We start from the raw sequence: 20,433 nt of genomic DNA on the forward strand, positions 1-20,433 counted from the left end.
TGTAGCATGCTTAGTAGTACTATGCTAGTACTACTAACATACTACAAAATACTATTCACACACCTAGGTGTCAAAGTTCCACCTGCGCATCGCCTATCTTTTTCTGTGTGGAGATGTCTGCTCCAACTGCAGAGTCCCAACACACCTAAGTATATTATAAATGTGGAAAAGACAGGGGGGATAGTTGTTAAATGGGGAATACTTATTACAAAATGGTAGGAGTCAGGGGTGAAGTAAGGAGGGGCTTAGGGATGGACTCACTTTGATTTCTTTAGCCTTGAAAACGTCCCTGCCTTTCAGGCTACACATGGGATGAAACACATGTTGGCTAACAAAACGAAAAGTTTCTAAGTTATTTACGTTTGGAAATAAAAATCTACAAAGATGTCAGTTGTGCAAAACTTTACAAAGTAAAGATACAAATATAAAAAAAATAGTGTTTTGGAACTTTTTATATTTTTTTAATAATGAGTCTCTTTTCTAAATCAAATAAGAAAAGAAAAAGAAATAATCACTAACAGATGACCGTCCCTGACAAAAAGAACAAGCATTTACAATGCAATGGTCTCGGCATTGTTAAAGTTAGAGCTATTGGCATTGCTCATGACATTATTTTTGTTTATGTTTTTGTTTTTAAAACATTTAAAGAAACAGCATTGTTATTTACAATGTCAATAGCTTAATCTCTCTCAAATGCGAGACCTATTGCATTTGCACACACACACAGCACACACACACAGAGCCACACACACAAAGCCACCCACACACACAGAGCCACGCACACAGAGCCACCTACACAGAGCTATTCACATAGAGCCACCCACACACAAAAAGAGCCACCCACACAGAGCCACCTACACACACACACCGAGTTACCCACACACAGACAGAGCCACCCACGTATAGAGCCACCAAGGTCTCGCCTTTGATCAAGTTAAAGCCATTTGCTTTGCTAATGGTATTGTACAGCAAAGCAAATGGCTTTAACTTAATAAAAGGCGAGACCTATTGCATTTTCAATGCTTGTTATATTGGCAATTACAGAGCCCTCTTTTCAACCTGTCTTTCGATGCGTAGCGTAAGAGGGCGCTGCTTCTTTCTGCCGCTCGAGTGGATGTTCTACTCGAGTGGCAGATTCCTCTACACAAATGGAAGGTTTCTCAAAACGAGCTAAGAAATCTCGCTGGGAGGTGGTCTAGCACTGGATTTTCCTCACTCGCCAACAAGTGCGAGCGAGGAAAAAACATTGCCCTGCTTCTCCAACGTATGGTACAAGCGGACAAACGGAGCGGAGTACACCGCCCAGGCCTACTGCATTGTCCCACAAGGCTCACCCCTGCAGCTCCACTTCAGTGCATTTGTGTCACCACTAATTACACTGATCCAGCCACAGGGCCTACTAGGGCCTACTCTTCTATAACTATGCAGATGATATGTAGCTACCCCATTTCCTGTCTCCCCAAACCAGCATCCAAGCCTAAACCAGGTAAAGCTCTGATTGGTAAGAGACTACTGCAAACTAAACCAGACAAGCTTAAATACTCAAATGTTACAGTGTATGAGCATCCACATCCGGGTAACACTGACAGCAAGCATCTGCCCCCGACCAAGGAAGACAATTAAAAACCTCGAGGTAAGAAGAAACTCCAACTTAACATCAGTGCCATGAATCAACATTATTGTAAAAACCTGTAACTCCTCTTCCCCACCAGTCAACTCACGCAGGGCAACGAGAAAGCCATGCTTGCCGCAGGACTACCTACCAAATAAAACAACTCCGAATGGCTCAAAATGCAGCTGTAAGCCTCATTTTTTTATTTTTGTAAAGCACGTCATGTTATTTCCCAAATGAGTAGTTTTCCATGGCTTTCCACGAATACCTAAATGTCAATTCAGTTTGAATTAGTTATTTTCGAACACCTGGAAATTCTACACCCACACACTTTCAGGAAAAGATCAATACTCCCAACCCTCGTGCCCACTGGGTATTTCCCCACAAATCTTCTCCCAGTCCACACCAACTACTGTGGAGGAGACAGATGCTGTGCAAAACTGAGAAGCCTCCACGTTTCTTTCAGCGATCCCCACATCCGGGATAACCTTCATGTCTATTTGCTCATTATAGAAAGGTAGGGTCACTGTAACCGCAGGTCATGAAAATGTGCAGACAGCCACGTGTAATTGCCTACTCTTTGCCCATAAGTCAATCGTTCACATCTTTCAAGAGCACCAAGAAGAAAATTAAGATGTGCACTGTCTGCTAAAAAAATGAAACAGAAGATGGCTACCTGAGAGGACGCGAGACCTCGGGGCTCCTCGCGCCGGACCCATCGCCGGGCCGATTTCTGCGCACAAAGTCCCCGGTTGTGGTTCCGACATCGGCGGGGGATGGCACGGAGTCCGGAGGCAGCCTGTAGTGCGGCTCCGGGGAGTGTGCCGCTCCCGTTCTGCCCCGTGGCGGCTCCCGCGCCACGACCACAAAATGGCGCCGCGCCGCTCGGCTGCTGAAGCAGTCATCGCGGGGCGGCACCGCAGAAGAGAATAGGTGCTGGCTGGGCCCCGCGTGCCACGCCGTTGTCATGTGCGCCAGGTATGTGCATACATAGATGAACATTGTGCCACACGAGGCGTGTTTACTGTCCCGGGCTTCTCTCTATTTTTAAGTTTACCTAAATAAGTGCGCTCGGAGACACCGAAAGTGGCATGGCTGACACCGACCCCAGGACCCCGCAGGAGCTCGCTGACTTTGTAAACATCTTTCTCCGAGGTCAAGCAGAAATGCCTCGGAGAAACGCAGAGTCATTTTCGGATTCGGGGGCGTGTTTTTCTTTCTCTCCTCTTCCCATTGGCTGGAATGTTTACATTCCAGAGGAGAGAAAGAAACTAAAAAACACGCCCCCGAATCCGAAAAAGACGGGGCTTAAATGGACAGACGCCCCTCTCCTCCAATGGCTGGCCTCCGTTTAGGAAGCCAGCCAATGGAGAAGAGGGGTGGGTTCAAGCCCCATACTAGAAAACGTTAAATCTCGCCAAGCGAGACTGCGCAAACGCAGACTTCGCTAGCTGAGACCTAAAAAGGATATTTGGGAACTCAATGCCCAACACCCAAACATTTTACATATGACGTGGAGTTGGCCCAACCCCTAAGAAATGTCACTGAGTTTCCTACTCAAAAGATGAGAAGATCTTAATGAACATCAAGAAATTCAGGTATACCGGGAAGGATGTGGAGAGGGTCGGGCCTGGAAAAACATGCTTCCATATGCACAACACTATTATAATTTTAAATATTATTATATGTCATTTTTCAAACTATTGTATTATTTTGTGGGGTTTTTAGGATTTACTGGGGATTAGTGGGTACTTAAAAAAAATATTTATTAAGTAATATATAATTATTATTTATTTTTACCATTAATTTTTAATGTTTTATTAAAGTGAAGTTTAAAATATCTGTTGAAAAAAGGTCAGATATGTTTATACAAAACGTTTTTCTATTTTGCGATTTATTGTGCAAGGAGTTGATGGTTTTAGGAATGTTATAGTTGAGAGCTGAGGTATTATGTGGAAGTTATTATAATGGATCGATCAATGGTTGTGCTGGACGGTACAACAGAGGCCAAATGCAGTGGTGATGAGGACTTAGAAGAGATTGAGCATGAAGTTGTATATCCTGACTGTTTAACAGTGCCTCTTCGGGGGTTGGCATGTAGCCATAACAGGGTTGCATGTTATCGGTATTAGCTGTGCCTCCAGTAGAGCTGTATACAAAATAAAAGCCATGTCTGAAATGGATTTGTTTAGAAATAGTGTTTAAAAAATGTGGCCATTATGACACAGCATTATTGGAGCCACTGGGCTGCAGTGATAGATTGAACTGTTTTTGTTCAGAGAGATGTGGTTTCATCTCATCATCTGTTATACCTGTCAGCCTCAGGGTGAACTTTCCTCAAACGTTTTACTTACTTACCTCCAATTTGTGATGGATTTTTGCTTTTGTTGGCCTTAGGATTCTGTGCACTTAACTACTGCTAACCAATGCTAAAGTGCTTGTGCTCACTCTCCTAAACATGGTTTGATAGTCATACATCTGGTTGGCTTATTTAATTTACTCATAAATCCCTTGTAGAGTGGTATACTATGTTACCAGGGCCTGTAAACTAAATGCTAATAGTGGGCCCGCAACACTTATTATTCCACGCACTTCTGGAACCCTCCAAAACATGTCTCAGTTCTGCCATTAAATTCTGAATGCATTGTCACTCTGCCACGTCAACTTGGCATTTAACCCCCATGCCAAACTTTTAATCTCCCCTATTATTACATATCCATCACCCCTAAGGTAGGCTCTAGATAGCCCATCGGGTAGTGTGCTATGTAATGGAAAGGTTGGACATGTACTCTAACGTTTTACATGCTCTGGTAGTAAAAAACTCCCAAATTCGTTTTTAACTACTGTGAGGCCTACCTCTCCCGTAGGATAACATTGGGGATTCCTTGTTATATTTAATAAGCGGTAATTCTTAATTAAGAGGAGGTCAATTTGTCATGTTTGGTTCCTGTGAAATTGTAATGATAAACCCTCTTTACTGGTGAAATTTACGTTTTCATGACAATTTTAAAAATGCTTTTAAAAAGTTGCCATTTTATTGCCCTTAGCCCCTTTGTACCTGTGGCCTGGCCTGGGTCTCATGATTGGGTGCACTGGCAGTTAGACTTTTCTGAATTCCTCCCATACAGTCACACAATAGAGGGATTAAGTGTGCCTTAATGGGCCAGCTGCTGGCAGGATGGGGCAGAGCTCAGTACAGCCACACTTACACCTGAATAGCTCGTGCTCTGCTTTTTTTGCTAAGCTACCCAGGGTGAAGCACAGGTTAATTTAGTGACTTTTTGCTGTCCACTCTGCAAGGAATTGTGGCTTTTGCTTGACCAGGGCTCGTACCTGAGTCAACCAACAACCCAATTTCTCACATCACAGATGTATTTACTGGCTCAACATGTTGAATGTTGTGTTGCAAACCATTTTGTATTCTGACATTTCACACTCTTTATGAGAAGTAGATATTCTCAAAGACAAATCAAGGCTCTCTTTATAGTATTGCTAATGAGTTAGCAAAGATAAATTCTATCAATAGGCCGTTGGCAGACACTGTCAGAGTCTTGAAAGAAATTATATACTCTTGTGCAATTCTCAATGCACCTGAAGGGTGGGTAGAATACTGCAATAAACAACTGTGAACTGTTGTCTTAAAATAAGGGAATAAGTATGGTGAGGTGGAGTAAAACATATTTTCACATTACTGTGTTTGGGTGTAACCCCCAAGATTGGACTGAGACTATTCAGCTGAATACAGAATAATATCAGAGTTGCATGCCAGATTAGAAAACCACCTTCTAAATATGTACTGCAGATTTTATTTTGGGTTGGCTTCTCCTTCTCACTCACTCTCTGCAACACTTCAAGCTCATGCAAAGCTACCAGTTGAATGCACATGCTTAGAGCATGTCTTCGAACCTCGGATACCTCAACAAACACCTCTGAAACAGACTGTGGCAGTAACACAACCACCTCTCAATAATGTGCTCAGAAACCCAGCGAAAATCAGGTCACCCTGAAACCTTTTCAGTGGTAAGAAGGACTTTTTAAATGCTCAAATACAACACAATACTATGGTGACACTAATGGATAACAATGAAACCGATTAAGGCAACCTTGAAATCATCTACTAATAAGCAGTGTCTCCTGGTGGCATCAGTGGGACTTGGTGGCACAGATTGGGGTGCACATACCCATGTACATAGAAGTTTGATGTTAAAGCTATGGCTAGAATTTGTGTCAAACATGATATGTTGTTTAGGCTATCCATTACCTGGGGACGAGACAAGTGTATCTGTCTCCAATATATATGGAACTTCTGGTCCTTGGTGTTCTTAAACTGTTGCTATATAAGCGCAGAGTGTGCCCACATTATGTTTAACACAGATGATGTTGCTATATGTACACAAAATCTGGATGAAACTATAACACATAACAAATCTCAGGCCAGAATACTCAAGAAGCTTTTGAGGCATAAGCTTAGCATCGCTAAGATTCAATACCCTAATTCCAAGACCTCCATTAAAACTACATGCTAAATCTGCAAAAGGAAATTATGCTACATGGTAAAATTGCATACAAAATACACAGTTATGTGCTAAATTACATTACACAGTACTAGTACTTCCGCATGCGGTTGTTCCATGTGGTTTTACTGCAAACAAGGTTGTCACTGACATTAAGTACAATTGCATGCAAAATAGCAAATTATGGGGCAGGCATTTCGGATACTCAAACTCCTCAGCTCTCCAGCCCATTGAGGATACCTTTTTGAAAAAAATAGTAGGCCTTCCTGTAAGCTGCTCAAATGTTATTTGCCATGCTGGATTTGATGTCTCACACATTAATGATGTAATTAGCCTGGCTGCAATCATATTATGGCACTCCATTTGGAGAAGAGAATCTGTCAATCTCACTCAAAAGCTTATAGAAGTCTGTCTCTCCCTAGAATACATCCTCTGGATCCCATGGATTACATATACCAAAAATAGCCTTATCTCCCTTGGCCTAGAGCATTTATTCATCTCGCCAATCAATTGCTCTACCATGTCTAAAAAGGAGATCAAAACTCGATTCCTCAAACAAAGAGAGATTTAAAACTAATTGCTCAATATCATCAGTAAAATCCTTTCTTGAGGGACCAATTGACCAGGAAGGAAAAGCTCCATACTTTCTCACTGTGACAAACCAATGTCACAAATGTATTCTACTTAGGTTTCGTCTGAATGTTATCCCCTTGTATGTTGGCTTATCCATCAGGAACTTTCTCCTTACACAAACTCCCGCCCTGCCCATGTGACTGTGTGTCCACTCAATCAAATTTGCACATTTTCTTTTTTGAAAATTTTACGTGAAAGTCTGTAAAAGATTTATACTGCCAATCACGCGCAAATATAAATTTACACAATGTCGCACAGGAATGTTCTTTTTACAATCATTGCCCAATTATTTTGTCTGTTATTCCATGGCGTCCTTTTCATCCCTTTCTTAGAAGATCGGGCGATTGCATAATATTCACGAATGAATTGCATGTTCTTATTCTGTTTTTAAAGGCTGTTTTTCAACTGGTTTTCTTAATATTTTATATAATGATGGATGTTTTTATTCAGTAGATTTGTCCTTTTATGATATTATCAAATAAGTATTGAATAAAGTGATTTGACTGATTTGACTGATTGGCATGCAAAATATAAATACAGAATCACCACATATGTAGGATCACCCAGAATTTGCATGTCCAAGCCCATGGAGCCACAAAGCGTGCTGGAGTTTGGTGGCCTTATTTGGAATTCAGAAACACACACTGTCACACCTCATAATGCCCCCAGCAGATTAATTATTCTCTTAAACATCCACAGACACAGAGGTGTCCATATTGAAAGCATCAGAAACCATTCAGTGCCATTATCTGGAACCTGAAGACTTACTTGGCTTTCAACCCTACCAAATGATCACTATCTCATCCAGAAGGTAGCAGAAACTGACATCTTCTGACCTTGAGCTTAATCTCATAGTAGAGGAGGTGGCAAAAGAGGCACCCAATGAGGAAGACCTTCCGACGATATGCTCCAAGCTGTGGGACACCATCAACTAGAAGGTGAACTTTGTGTCCGGCCGGTCCCTTGTAGGTTGATGATGTAAAAAGCTTTTGAATGTCCTCAAGAGGAGAGTCTGAGACAAGATACTGCTGTAACTCTTGGACAATGGTAGAGGAGCCCCATCTCAATTGGACCACTGGCCATAGGAGGATAGGGTTCTTGGCAATCTAAACTTCTCCGATGTGAAAGGAGCCCAAAGAGGTTTGGAGGCCTATGACAGCTGCCTAGAAAGTGTACAGCAGATTTATAGCATTGCTCATCATCATAATGGGCTCACAGAGGTTGGGCATTAAAAGACAAATATTCAACAAGTATTGGTCATTTCCACAGCCAAAGTCACCCCCAATAGAATTTCGTCCAGGGACATACCCCAAGCATATATTTCAGGTACCACTTGTAGGAATGTCTGTGTTGAAACCATTTTTGGAAATTGGATACAGTGTGGCTTAATCTGTATTTAAGAACAAAGGGTAAATATATCCCACATTCCTATAGGTTAAAGATGAACTGGGTAATGATAGCTCCTCAGGTGATACAAATCTACAAAATACAGTGTACCCTGCTTACAAATGTACCAATTGCCGGGATAACCAGTAACACTAACACATAAAAAGGTTCATCTTGAACATTCAAAATATATATGTATACATATTAATCAGAGGGTGAATCAATCCCACTATTCTTTGATAAAAAAGAAACAAAATCAGAGAAGAGAATATACACAATCCAATTAATTTCATATAATCAAATGATTTAAATATCTAGATTTCTCACCAACCGTACAAACACCCAATATGGGTTACCCTAACCTCACCAAACAACCCTCGTAAAAAAAAAATACAGTGCACATAACAAAATTGAAAACAAAACACAAAAGGTGAAAAAAGCTTATGGTCAAAGGGATCCGATACAGCTGGGTAACTAGCCTCCTCATGTTTAGATGTAACATCCCACTCTGCTTTCTTTAGTATCAACAAATGCCCTGCAAAGCTTAAATCTGTAGACATTTCGGTCCCACTCTCATTGTTTCAGAGGACCATCATCAGGACCAGATGAAGGCTACATATTTTGAAATATATAAAGAGTACTGATTAAAAAAACAACAGTTTCCTCAGAAGATCATATGCTATTTTGGCTGTGTGCTAATCAGTTCAAGCACCTCATTGTGAATCACGGCAGATTCTTCAAAAAACATAACTGTTTTTATCACCTTACGTCTGCAGCATGTCAAGGTAAATGAATCGCCAACAAAACACCATGTAACACTGCAAAATCCTGATTTTTAGAAAACTTGGTTTCCTGATTCTTTAAATTGCATTAGCGTAATGAATGTGTTGTAACTTGCCCTTTAACAGTAATGCTCTCTTGTAAGAATGCTAACCATGTCAGCATCGGAACGCGTTGACCTCAGTGGTGGAGAGTCAGCTGTAGCGTCCGGCTGCTGGCATGGATTATCTGGTGGGTGTACAATAAACCTATCTTGAAGTTTCACGGAGAGTCTTCGTTTCATTACTGGCGACGATTAGAAGAACTTACACCTAACAAAAAAGAACCCCGCGTGAGTTTGCCAAGTTATCAAGCCTATTTCCAATTTATTTTCAATAGTTCGCCTTTTATTCGTTTGGCGTATCCGCGCTGTACTTTTGGAACTGTTGGGGCTTTGCGCTGTGCATCTGCTTAATCGGACATTGCTTATGGACAATTAGCGGTGTATTTCAAATCGCAACAACGAGTGGTTGCCTGTTTACAGTTGGGCGCTCGAGGGGTTATTTGAAAGATACCAACTCACCTCGAGGCCATCGGCAGCAGCCGGACGCTAAAGCTGACTCTCCACTACTGAGGTCAACGCGTTCCGATACTGACATGGTTAGTATTCTTACAAGAGAACACTACTGTTAAACGGCAAGTTACAACACATCTTTCCATTATAAAACAAAAGAAAAGAAGAAAAAGAACAGAAGAAAAGAAGATGTGAGTGCAGATTGGAAACAGAGGGAAAGGCATAAAGAAAGAAACAAAGCAGAAAGAGAACAGAAGAACAATAAAGCATCAGGCAACATTTCTATTGAAGAACATAATCTTGCAGGTGTGTAGGCGGTCTTCTGAGTCTAACAGAGAGTCCAGAGAGATCAGAACGAACACCCTGGAAATGTCTAGGACCACAATGAGGTTGTCTGACCTGGGTTTGAAAACCCACAATATCCCCACTATGAGGTTGTCTGACCTGGGTTTGAAGACCCACGCCAGAATGCGTCAAAGGAAAGTTCTGCATTTTTTTAGGGCTGTGCCCTAGCGCCAAAACACCAGAAAACTTGCAATTTTCGAGTGTTATTTCTTGTGGCTTTTGGTTATGCCATTTTTTTGCATGTGGGTTTACTGCATTAACTGTGCTTACCTTCCATAAATAAGCAGGCAATATCACATGCAAAACAAAAACTCAATGCAACAAAGATACCCGGTTATTAATTAATGGGTTGGGCTATTATTTTGCATTTTTACACCTGATTCATGTAGTAATTTCTCAACCACATGGGTCAGAATTAGGAATATTTGTTTTAATTAAATAGGGGCTACGCAAGGGTCTTGTTGCTCCTTGGGTTACATGGCACATAAGGGCTAATCCAAGGGTCTTATTGCCCCTTGAGTTACATGGCACAATTGATGGGAGACACAAGTGTAATGCAAAAATGTCTCCTTTAATAACAAACCATACTACACCTGGCTCAGTCACCTCCCGAAACGATGACACCAAATAGAATAACACATCAAGCTTCAGATTTTCCCAATTGCTTTTAAATTCTACAAAATTAAATTCTTAGCATTCTTTCACCCCCTCTTCTGAACTACCAGTCATCTCACTATGGGTTGCCAGCTATCTACTATCATCCAACTCCCTTATGACATAGTAGTGAAAGTTACTTGACCTACCATTCCTCCTTCTCCATCATGGGCATACTGGTCCATCCTTCCATATCCTGGACCTACTGGTCTTCCTTCTCTTCCTGGACCGACCAGTATGTATGTCTATACCCCATACAAACAGACTCTTAAATCCAGACGCACTTTTCCACCAGACCCTACCGGCAAGCCAGTGTGCTTGCCATAACAAACAAGGTCAATAATCCTATGACCTTTCTGAAAGAAATACTCAAAACTAACAACAAACATCTATAACAACTACCTAGGCAACATTTCTGTACCCATGAGAAGTCCTTCGCGATCATGGCTTTTCCTGCCTTATCCGTAATAACCCTACTCAAAATTTTCGTATCATTTTGTTCAGTTCTCTAAAATGAAATGCATCTACCCTGTTCTGCCTCCGCAATGTAATTACCTCTTATTTTACCTTGTGACATAACCTCCAAATTCCTACTCAATCCTAAAACAACCTCCCAATGTGTCAGTATGAGATTTCATGTTTATGTTCAGATGGGAAGTGACCTGACAGTTTTGGCCAGACTGTCTCTGTTGGAGCTGGACCAAAGCTAATTTGCATATGGCTACTCCCGATATAGAGTGCCACAGTGGGCAAACAAACTATGTGCTGGAATGCGGCCCAGAGAGATTTCCAGTGGCTGAGAATCGTGGAAGCATTCCATTCATCACCATTTCCTGTTTTAATAGGATGTACTAAGTGGCATTGTAATGCATAGATGTGGGTTCAGTGCCTGCCCTGCTTTGATATTGATATCTAAGCAGCATCTCAGTGATGAGGCCCAACTTGGGTGGTGTGTGTTCCTGTTCAGATGGGACTTGGTCCAGCAGTTTGAACTGGACTGTTACTACTGGAGAAGAACCAGGACTGATTTCCATCTGGTTGCTCTATATCTAGGGTGGCAGAGTGGGCAAAAAAATGGTAGACTTGATTATAGCCTTAATCATTCAAAAATACGTTTTTTGGAGAATTGACAACAGTATGCAGTGAGTTTCCACTGAGAAACAGGGTGCCTTTACCTTTTTAAATGGTCTGTTTCAGTAATCAACATTACCTATTTCATTCATAAAATTCATGTTGACCAGATGCAGGATAATAAATTAGTCAGCATCAACATTTTCTGGCTAGCTCCACACTGCAGAACTTTATTATTTTATTTTCAGTCAGTATCAGGTAACAATGAAGATATTTGTTTCATAGTCACTGAGGAAAACACATACTGTGCTGAAGATAATTCTGTCTCTGTTTTATTTCTGAATGCATGCCACGTCTGAAAGCATCCATCTTCAACAGTACATTAATCTTCTTTGCTGCTGTGTTGAAGATAGTGACACAAATATCGCTCTATGTAAGCATCATATTATTTTTTAAAGCTTCTGACAAAAAAACTAGGATCATTTCTTCTGCTCAGATTGGGGGGTCTGTGTGCGGCCGGCCCTGTAACTTCTACTACCTGAGGTGGGTCTCCTGAACTGCTCACAGTGTGATCAACAGAAATGACATCACATGGAATATTAAAAACACCTACCCTGTGCAAATGTCCGCTGCCAGTTTGCATGTCTGAGTCCTGAAAATCTAGTCACATTCCTTTAATAAGGGAAACGGGTGCCCTACACATTTCAGCAGCAAATACACAATTCAAACTCTGAGATCTGAAGTTCCAAATCATTGCAGTTCTGCTCAGGGTGGGAACATTATCCATAGTTTATTATTTAGACATTTTGGAATTATATTTTTAAAGTTGCATTTTTCAAATGAACAAAGAGGACAGATGACTACATTGCTGTTATTATTAGCAGCAGTAACAGTAGTAGTATTATTAGTAGAATTTGTAGTGGAAATAATATGGATGATATTATTAATGTTATTATTATTTAATATTAATTAGTACTAATATTACTGAATTTTGTTGTTGCTGCTTTTATTGCTATCGTTATTAATACTTTCTATCGGTTAACATAAAGTCATAAAAAGACACATACAATAACCTAGTTACAAAATTAAGTCATCTACATTTACAGGATGTCGTTAAAATGTTCTCCAAGATTACAAACGAATAAAATCTTACACCTATAATCCAAATTTACTAGAGTGCATGTTCAATTATGTACAATAATTTGACCGGTGTTAATTAATCCTTCAAGTATCATGAACCTCGCTGTATTGTAGGTAGGATCTCTCTGCTGCAATTCTGACATCATGCATTCTTTACTTACCACATATAACTTTTGTTTTGAAAAACATTCTATGTGGTTGCATCAATAGACATGTCTGTAAATACGAATCTAATTTGGTAAGCTATTGAAATGTGTGAATCCTTATCTATTGTTGCTTCTTTAATTCCTGATGAATAAAATTAGCTGAGGTGTCCTCTCATGCTCGAATTAGAGTAATGCCATTATCATAGCTGATACAGCTAACATCCACAAAACCACATTTTGGGGAACAAAGATGTCCAGCTTCTAATTCTCACTTCAAATCACAGATATAAAGAATGAACAACACAGGTGTGAGCACACAACCTTGACTCACACCTCTATTACGGCAAATTTTCTTGATCCGTTGGCAATCCTGAAGTCTAATCCTGACTCAGTTTGAGGAAAAAACTTCACTAATGATATTGGCCAATTGTCTCAGAGAATCTATATTCGGTAATTTTGCCCAAAGTGTACCACAATCCATAGCAAAATAGTCAAAAAATGCACAGTGCTATGGCAAGCTCCATTGACCTGATTCTTTAATTATCTATGTTGCCCTAGCACCTGATGAACATAAATTCAACTATAAAATAAATATGTTATGAGCTTTGAAAGTACGTAAAGTCTTGGCTGCTGTATACCACAATAGGATCTTTCATCTGACTGACCATCATCTTCATCTACATCACCAAAATGGACTGGGGTGGGTCAGGGAAGTAAAAGTGCCCATTAACGCCATTTCTTCTAAACCCAACCCCATGTTATTTATCCTTTAACGATCTGACCTTTTCCTACTCTTTTCAAACATTCAACTTCCAGAACGACCCTCTTACCTTAACTTTCTGTTTGTTCCTCAAATATTATATACATCATATATCAAGCACACCGAAAATGCAGAGAAACATACACGGTGAACAAACCATAAAAAAACTTTTCTGTTCGCTTTGAGTCACAAACTGCTTACGGCACTCCCTGCTTTCCTTTAAATCAAATACCTTTGTGGCTCTTCAAATGCTCCATTTTTTCCCCTTCTAGCTTGATTAATCTTCCTATGTTTTACAGCCATCTCCTGTGATGTTCCCTCATATAGCCGGAGCCATGGGTCAGATGTAATGAACCAATTAATGGTCACAATCCCTGTGATTCGCTATATATCACAGGGTTTGTGGCCACTAAACGGTTTTTGTTATGTACTAAACCCCTTTTGCAACTCAGCGAATGCATAACGAATCACAAGTTGTATGTGGCGTGTTTAGGGCTTCCCTTCCAAACTCTGATTTGCAGTACAAAGTAAGACTGGGTAACGTGCACAATTTTGGTCACAAACCATTGAAAAGTTACTGAGTCCCCAAGGAAGTGTTAATCCATTCGCATAGAGAAGGGATCCTCATTGGATCACCTCCCTCCCCATATGAATGTTAAAAAACATGTTTGTTGGAAAGTAGGCAGTGGTCCAGGCGACCTCTGCCAACTCTCAAGCAAGCTTTTCAAAAACAGTAACAAAAATTGCTTAAATGCAGACCCATTCTTTTTAAGGAAAACAGCCAGCATTTTAATAAACGTTTATTTTATATAATGCTATCACAGACACAGTGGTCTGCTGACCCGTGCTTGCCATCATCCCTGTGATGGCATCCAGTATAAGTAAACCACAATTTATGGCCTACCTCAATAATAATCATGATACTGGTCGGATTGCGACCCACTTTGATTGGTGATTTTGCGAACTAACATAATAATACATAGGTCAGATTCCAAAATTTCACTGGTTTCGCAAAAATATTAGTGGCCAATAGCTACCACTTTTTGCAAATCCACTGTTAGTACATCTGGCCCAATGTTCTGCAAAATGCAACATCTGCCTACTTATCTCCATTGGTTACATGGAAGAGTCCTATCCCACAGGTTTTACAATTACCTAATAATTAGGATGCTGCAAACAGTCCTCCTACCAGTTGCAGTTGTGGATTGTGTAAAGATCCAAAGTCAGCTCACTCACAACTTTGCAAGCTTTGCTGTTTGTGAAGCTTCCAAATTCCTTCTAAAAAGAGTAGTATAGTGATTCCTCCCAGTAGTGTGAAATCATTCCTGTTGTAGTTAAAGGCAACAGACAGACCACTGCTGCTTAGCAGCTATCCCTTTCACCCTGATCGGAGCCCCCATCCATGGGTTTAACCCCTTTCCAGAGCTTGAGAACCTGTCCCTGCACCATCCAGCGCTCCTTCCTATGTTGAGAGCCTGCCTTACACAAATGCAAAGTCACTTTCCTTTAGATCTCCCACCTGGACGATCCCCAGTACAGAGCCCTCATCGTTCTGTCCTTTACTAATTTCTGTGCTGTGCCATTATCACTGTTTCCAGCAGGAAGATGATCCACCCTTCATCGGTGGGTGATCCATCAGTTGGAAATCATGAACACGGGATGGCTGGGTTGGTTAAGCTTTGCACTGGGTGAAGCTGGAAAATGTTGCCTGCCTTCATGAGTGAAGTTTAAACTTTGACGTACCCTACTGAAGAGCACAAATCATCCCAGCCTTTCACAAGCCTTTCCACACTCCAGTTAATCCTCTTTCTTCTAAAAGAGTCAACCCATAGATTCTACACCACTGTGAAGGAGACAAGCCTTGCAATGCTCTATCTCGCTACCCTGAGTATGACGAGTTCTGTAGCGGAGTACTTGGTTGAGGCCCAGAATCACAGGGGGACAGAGAAAGTGAGAGCAGAGGGTGATCTGCGACCACGGGCCATTGAAGAAGCAAACAAGCAACGCCTCCGCAAAACAATTTGAATTTCCTTACATACCACTATGAAGAAATCTGAAATATTATATACTTCCGTTAGACTGCATGACTTCTGAACATCACAACTAGCCTTGAGAAAGCCCTGGCTCAATCTGCCACATAGGGCGAAACACGTGTCGGCTGTCCCCTTCTTTCTTAACAACCTGCCATAAAACATGATAAAAAATGAGTGGAATGGCTTTAAAAAGTGATAAATGGAAATAAAATATCTACCTTCACTCAACTCTACCTGGACTACTGTGTTGTGTCACAAAAAAAAAGGAATCAGCCTAAAGAAAAAAACAGACCGACTGAAGGGAGGAACATATGCTTACACCCTTACTCCTATTTGTTAATACGAGGCTGAAAGGAATTCATATCCAACACCAGGATCTCTGGACCGACCTTTTTCCTTGAACTTGTTACTTTAAAGGGGTGGTAATAGAAAGAGTTTAGTGAGGTAATCGAAGGAGTTCTGATCTTTACCTCCAGAAACATACGTTTGTGGCTTCAAAACTCTGGAAACCACAAATAGGAAGGACCTCAATGAAGACTGAAACAATTGCCAGGGGATTTCCTATGAATTAGCCAGCACTTTAGTCAAGGAATTCTGCTCATGCCCTCTGTAACACAAGCATAAAATAGATTTGAACACCATCTAAGTATCTATAGGCTGGTCAGCCATGCAATGACATCAAGGACTTGAAGTCCTTCAAAGAAATCTCCAAGCCGATTTGTAGAACTCTAATCCCACAAAAGGTTGATGGAATTTGAGGTAAAACAAAACACAGTAAGCTGATCCAATCCAATTATTCTATATTGGAGATGTTTATCACACTAAACACTAAAGCCATCAAGAAAGAACAATTGGCCCTACAACAAGGAAATCTTAATTTGCTGCTCCAGGTTTTCTTCTCTCATTGACTGCCTCCACTTTAAATCATCCATAATTTGGTACTCAGAGGTGGAAATAGTGTAAAAATCTGGAATTGGTCATAAGTATTCCTTGGGTCTGGGTTTATGAGCAGTAACCTCAACAGCAACCATGCCGCTCCACTCTCAAGGTACAGATAATCTTAGACATTTTGATTTACCAAGATCTTCCAGCTGGATTGCCATTTTCCTTAGGGCGGCTCACAAATTCAGAACTAGGAAACTTGTTTCCAAGAATTAATCTTCAAAGGATTCAGCAGTGAATGAAGGATCATAACATACAGAGCAATAAAATATTTTGATATAATACAATTGCAGATACAGAAAAGTTAAACGAGTGCCACAACAAAGTTGAGCTCAAAATAACTGAGCTTTGGGGGTGCAGTTTTTTCCTCCTTATTTATTCTCTGTCCTCATTACTCCCTCTTCTCCTTGCACAAAGTCCCTTCAGTTACCCTGACCTGCTCCACCACCCAAGACTGCTTGCCCCTTTATTAATTAAATTGTTTATATGTAGAAGTCTAACAAAACATGTAGTAAATATAAAAAATGAGGCATCCTCTGCCCTTACTACATTTTGGGGTTCTAGAAAACACTCCCTCCTCCACCTTTATCTCTTGTTGGTCTGGTTAATCACTGGCTTGCGTTTGCAACCTCAGGAGGCTACAAGTTTTTGGCCAAAATTTGGAATGCCCCTAGATTGTTGCTGCTAAACCAGACGCAGGCTCTAAGGGGGATCCCTGGCATGGGCATTTCAAGTGCATTCATTTTTAAAAACATATTTTATTACTTTTTTGTCGGACAAAAGAAAAAAACATTCAACTTACAAAACAGGAATGCCACCCACCTTGTTCCTGTTTGTTTACATGTTGCTTAAGCCAAGTTACACATTGTATAGTTGCATACACTGTTGCAACCACCATATTAGTGTGGTAATGTGCACTGATTCTAGTCTTACCTGATTGTTCAACTTTCAGGCTTTAGTTACTTTACATACTGGGTGACATGCATTATCATCAAATGGGTTATTAACTATGACTGCAGCACTGAACCACTACAGCATCATGGTGGTCTCTCATCTGAGTTATTGAAGAATACCTCAAATTAAACTTAGCATGTCTAGTTGATTACTTGCACTTGCCTTCACCTTTCTGCAGCACATATACAGTTGAACTGGCTTCATTGTTAAGCTAACTACCTCAACAGGGGTGCAGCAGCATTTAAAGGAGGCTCTGTTGCAACATGAAAAACATATGTTTTTTGTTCCAGTGCCCAGAAAGCTGGCAAATTAATTAACCACTAACCAAATAACCCTTACTTAGGGGTATACCTTCCAGGGCTTACCATATACATGTATCCCCACAAACATGTTTGGTTAAGAAAAGAAGAATAAGCTTCCTCTGTACAAATCCCCAAACTCACCCACCACTAGCCTTCCCTCTAATATAAGTTGGCCAGTCCACTTATATGCCAGTCCATGACCAACGCCACCACTCGAATTGCCAGGGAAGCGATGTTGGAAAAAAGTCTGTCTTCTTTCTCACAGGCCATTGTACCTTCATCTTCCTTCTTCTTCTTATCATACAGATGATCTCTTTCCTTCTGCAAAGTTAGACAAAGGGATGGTAAACAAATTTAAATGTACACAAGGCTATTCACAAAGAGAATTTACATTTGTCAGTAATTACCATGCTTAATGTTCTTACACTTTGGAGTAACTTTACTACTCCTAGCTAGTCACAAAATCTGAGTGAAAACTAAGTTACCAAAAGTGTATACTTACACATCTGTACCCCTGAAAAAGTTACTTATAAGTGTAAATTACTGCTAAACAATTTCGGTAATAAGTCTCACACCACACATGGCCAATCCCTGGCACTGGAACACCAGCCCATAGAGAATAATTGCAGCAGGGACTTAAGAGTAAATACCATAAGAAATAATGTAAAGTAAACACCATAAGAAATCAATTACTTTATTGAAAATAGTTACAAATATAATTAATTACAATTTTATATTACGCAAGTATATAAAGATGGTACATATTTTTAATTTAATAAAATATTTCAATAACCATTTTTGCATTTAAAAACGTATGTGACTTTTTTGTTACAATATAATTAATTTACTTTTAACTAATTTTATACATCACTTTTAATAAGGGTAAAACACAATCTAAACATGTTTCTTATTGTATTCGGGGATTTACTTTTTAATTTAAACTTGAGAAAAATATTTGTAATGTAATTTAATATAGTTGCAGTAAATTAAAGATTTTTTCTATTTCATTATTCGTGCTGTAGCATTTTGTCTTTATTTCTGCATTTCAAGTAAATATATAGAATTAATTTACATTACTATTTTACATTAAAATATGTTTAGAAACTTGTTTTACCTTTAATAAACGTTTTGACTTTTCCTTATACGCTACCATGTGGAGATATCCACCCCGACTACAGAGTTTCCCATGATAAACTATAGGGAAAATTAAACAAAATTCAACTTGGAAAAAGTTTGCTAAAATATTTTTTATGTTAAATATTAATATATATGAATGTGATATGAATTGATTTTCATTATTAAACTAAAGAAAAATGCTACAGCGCTAATAACTAAACTTTCATTGGAAAATGTAATTATTTAAAACATTTTAAATTACATTAAAATTATTTTCCTCAAGATTAAATTCATGAATAAACAAATTTCCATCTAAAGTAAAACAATATGTTGTGATTAGGCACTAATAATTATTGAAAAGCATCTATAGACATATTTGAAACTAATTTTAAAATATTTAGAAACATTTATGGTTATATAAATTCTTAAACACAAAAAAGGGTATTAGAATATCTTATAATTGGGGGGCGTGGCTTGGACGCCGAGGGAAGATGGCGGATCTCCGTTAGCTCCGCTTGGACGCGGTGCTATGTAGCTGTGTGGAAGGCTTCCCAGCGAGCAGCGGTTGCTGTCTCCAGAAGAATCTGCCATCGGAACATGTCGTGATTCGGAATTGCCCTTCGTCGGCTGTTTTCATCATTCCTATCACCCGGAGACGTGGCGGTCTGAATTCCTGAGGTAATCCTCGACGGCGGCCATTTTGTATCGAGGCGCCTGTATCTTATTCCTGCAGCACCGCGCACGCATTTTCTGGATCCAGTCATGCCTTGATGCTTTAATGCTTCATTTTTCTCCGAGAGGGAGTCTGTTCTAAGTTCAACAGTTGCCAATATCCCCCTGGCCATGCTTGTTCTGTACTGTCTCATAATTTTGTCTTTTCTTCAGAGGAGCCGTGATTAACCCCTATGTTCTGGTATTTTCAGACCTACAGGCTGGATGCGATTCAGCTTTATTTATTTTATTTGTTCTAAGGTGATGCTGTAATGGCTTTATGAGACTCTTCGTCAAACTTTACAGCGTATGAGAGAATTCCGCATATTTTTTCCCGCCAAGAAGGTGTCTAGTCAAATTGCCAAGATGTCTAGTGACTCCCATCCTCCAAGTAAAACGTCTTCTTCTGGCGCAAAGCCCAAAAGGCAGAAGAATGACCCGCCTTCACCTATTCTTTCGTCACAAAGTCCAGTTCTAGATAATATACTAGAGGAAGTGCGTGGTCTTCAACCCTTTATGGTCGCCACGAACGAAAAATTGCAACAAATAGAGGACCGATGGATTGTCATGGAAGGTAGGGTGACTGAGTTAGAACAGCGCGTCAGTGACGTTCAGGATGTTGCCACAAAAATACCGTTATTGGAACAAGAGATTCACAAGCTCCATACTGAGGACTTGGAGAATCGTAATCGGAGGAATAACCTCCGTCTTTTTGGCTTGCCAGAGAATATTGAGGGTCCTGATATGGTGCTTTTCCTTCGAAAATTCCTTCATGATCTCT

Source organism: Triturus cristatus, chromosome 1_2 (assembly GCF_964204655.1).
Source record: "Triturus cristatus chromosome 1_2, aTriCri1.1, whole genome shotgun sequence".
Lineage (NCBI taxonomy): Eukaryota > Metazoa > Chordata > Amphibia > Caudata > Salamandridae > Triturus > Triturus cristatus.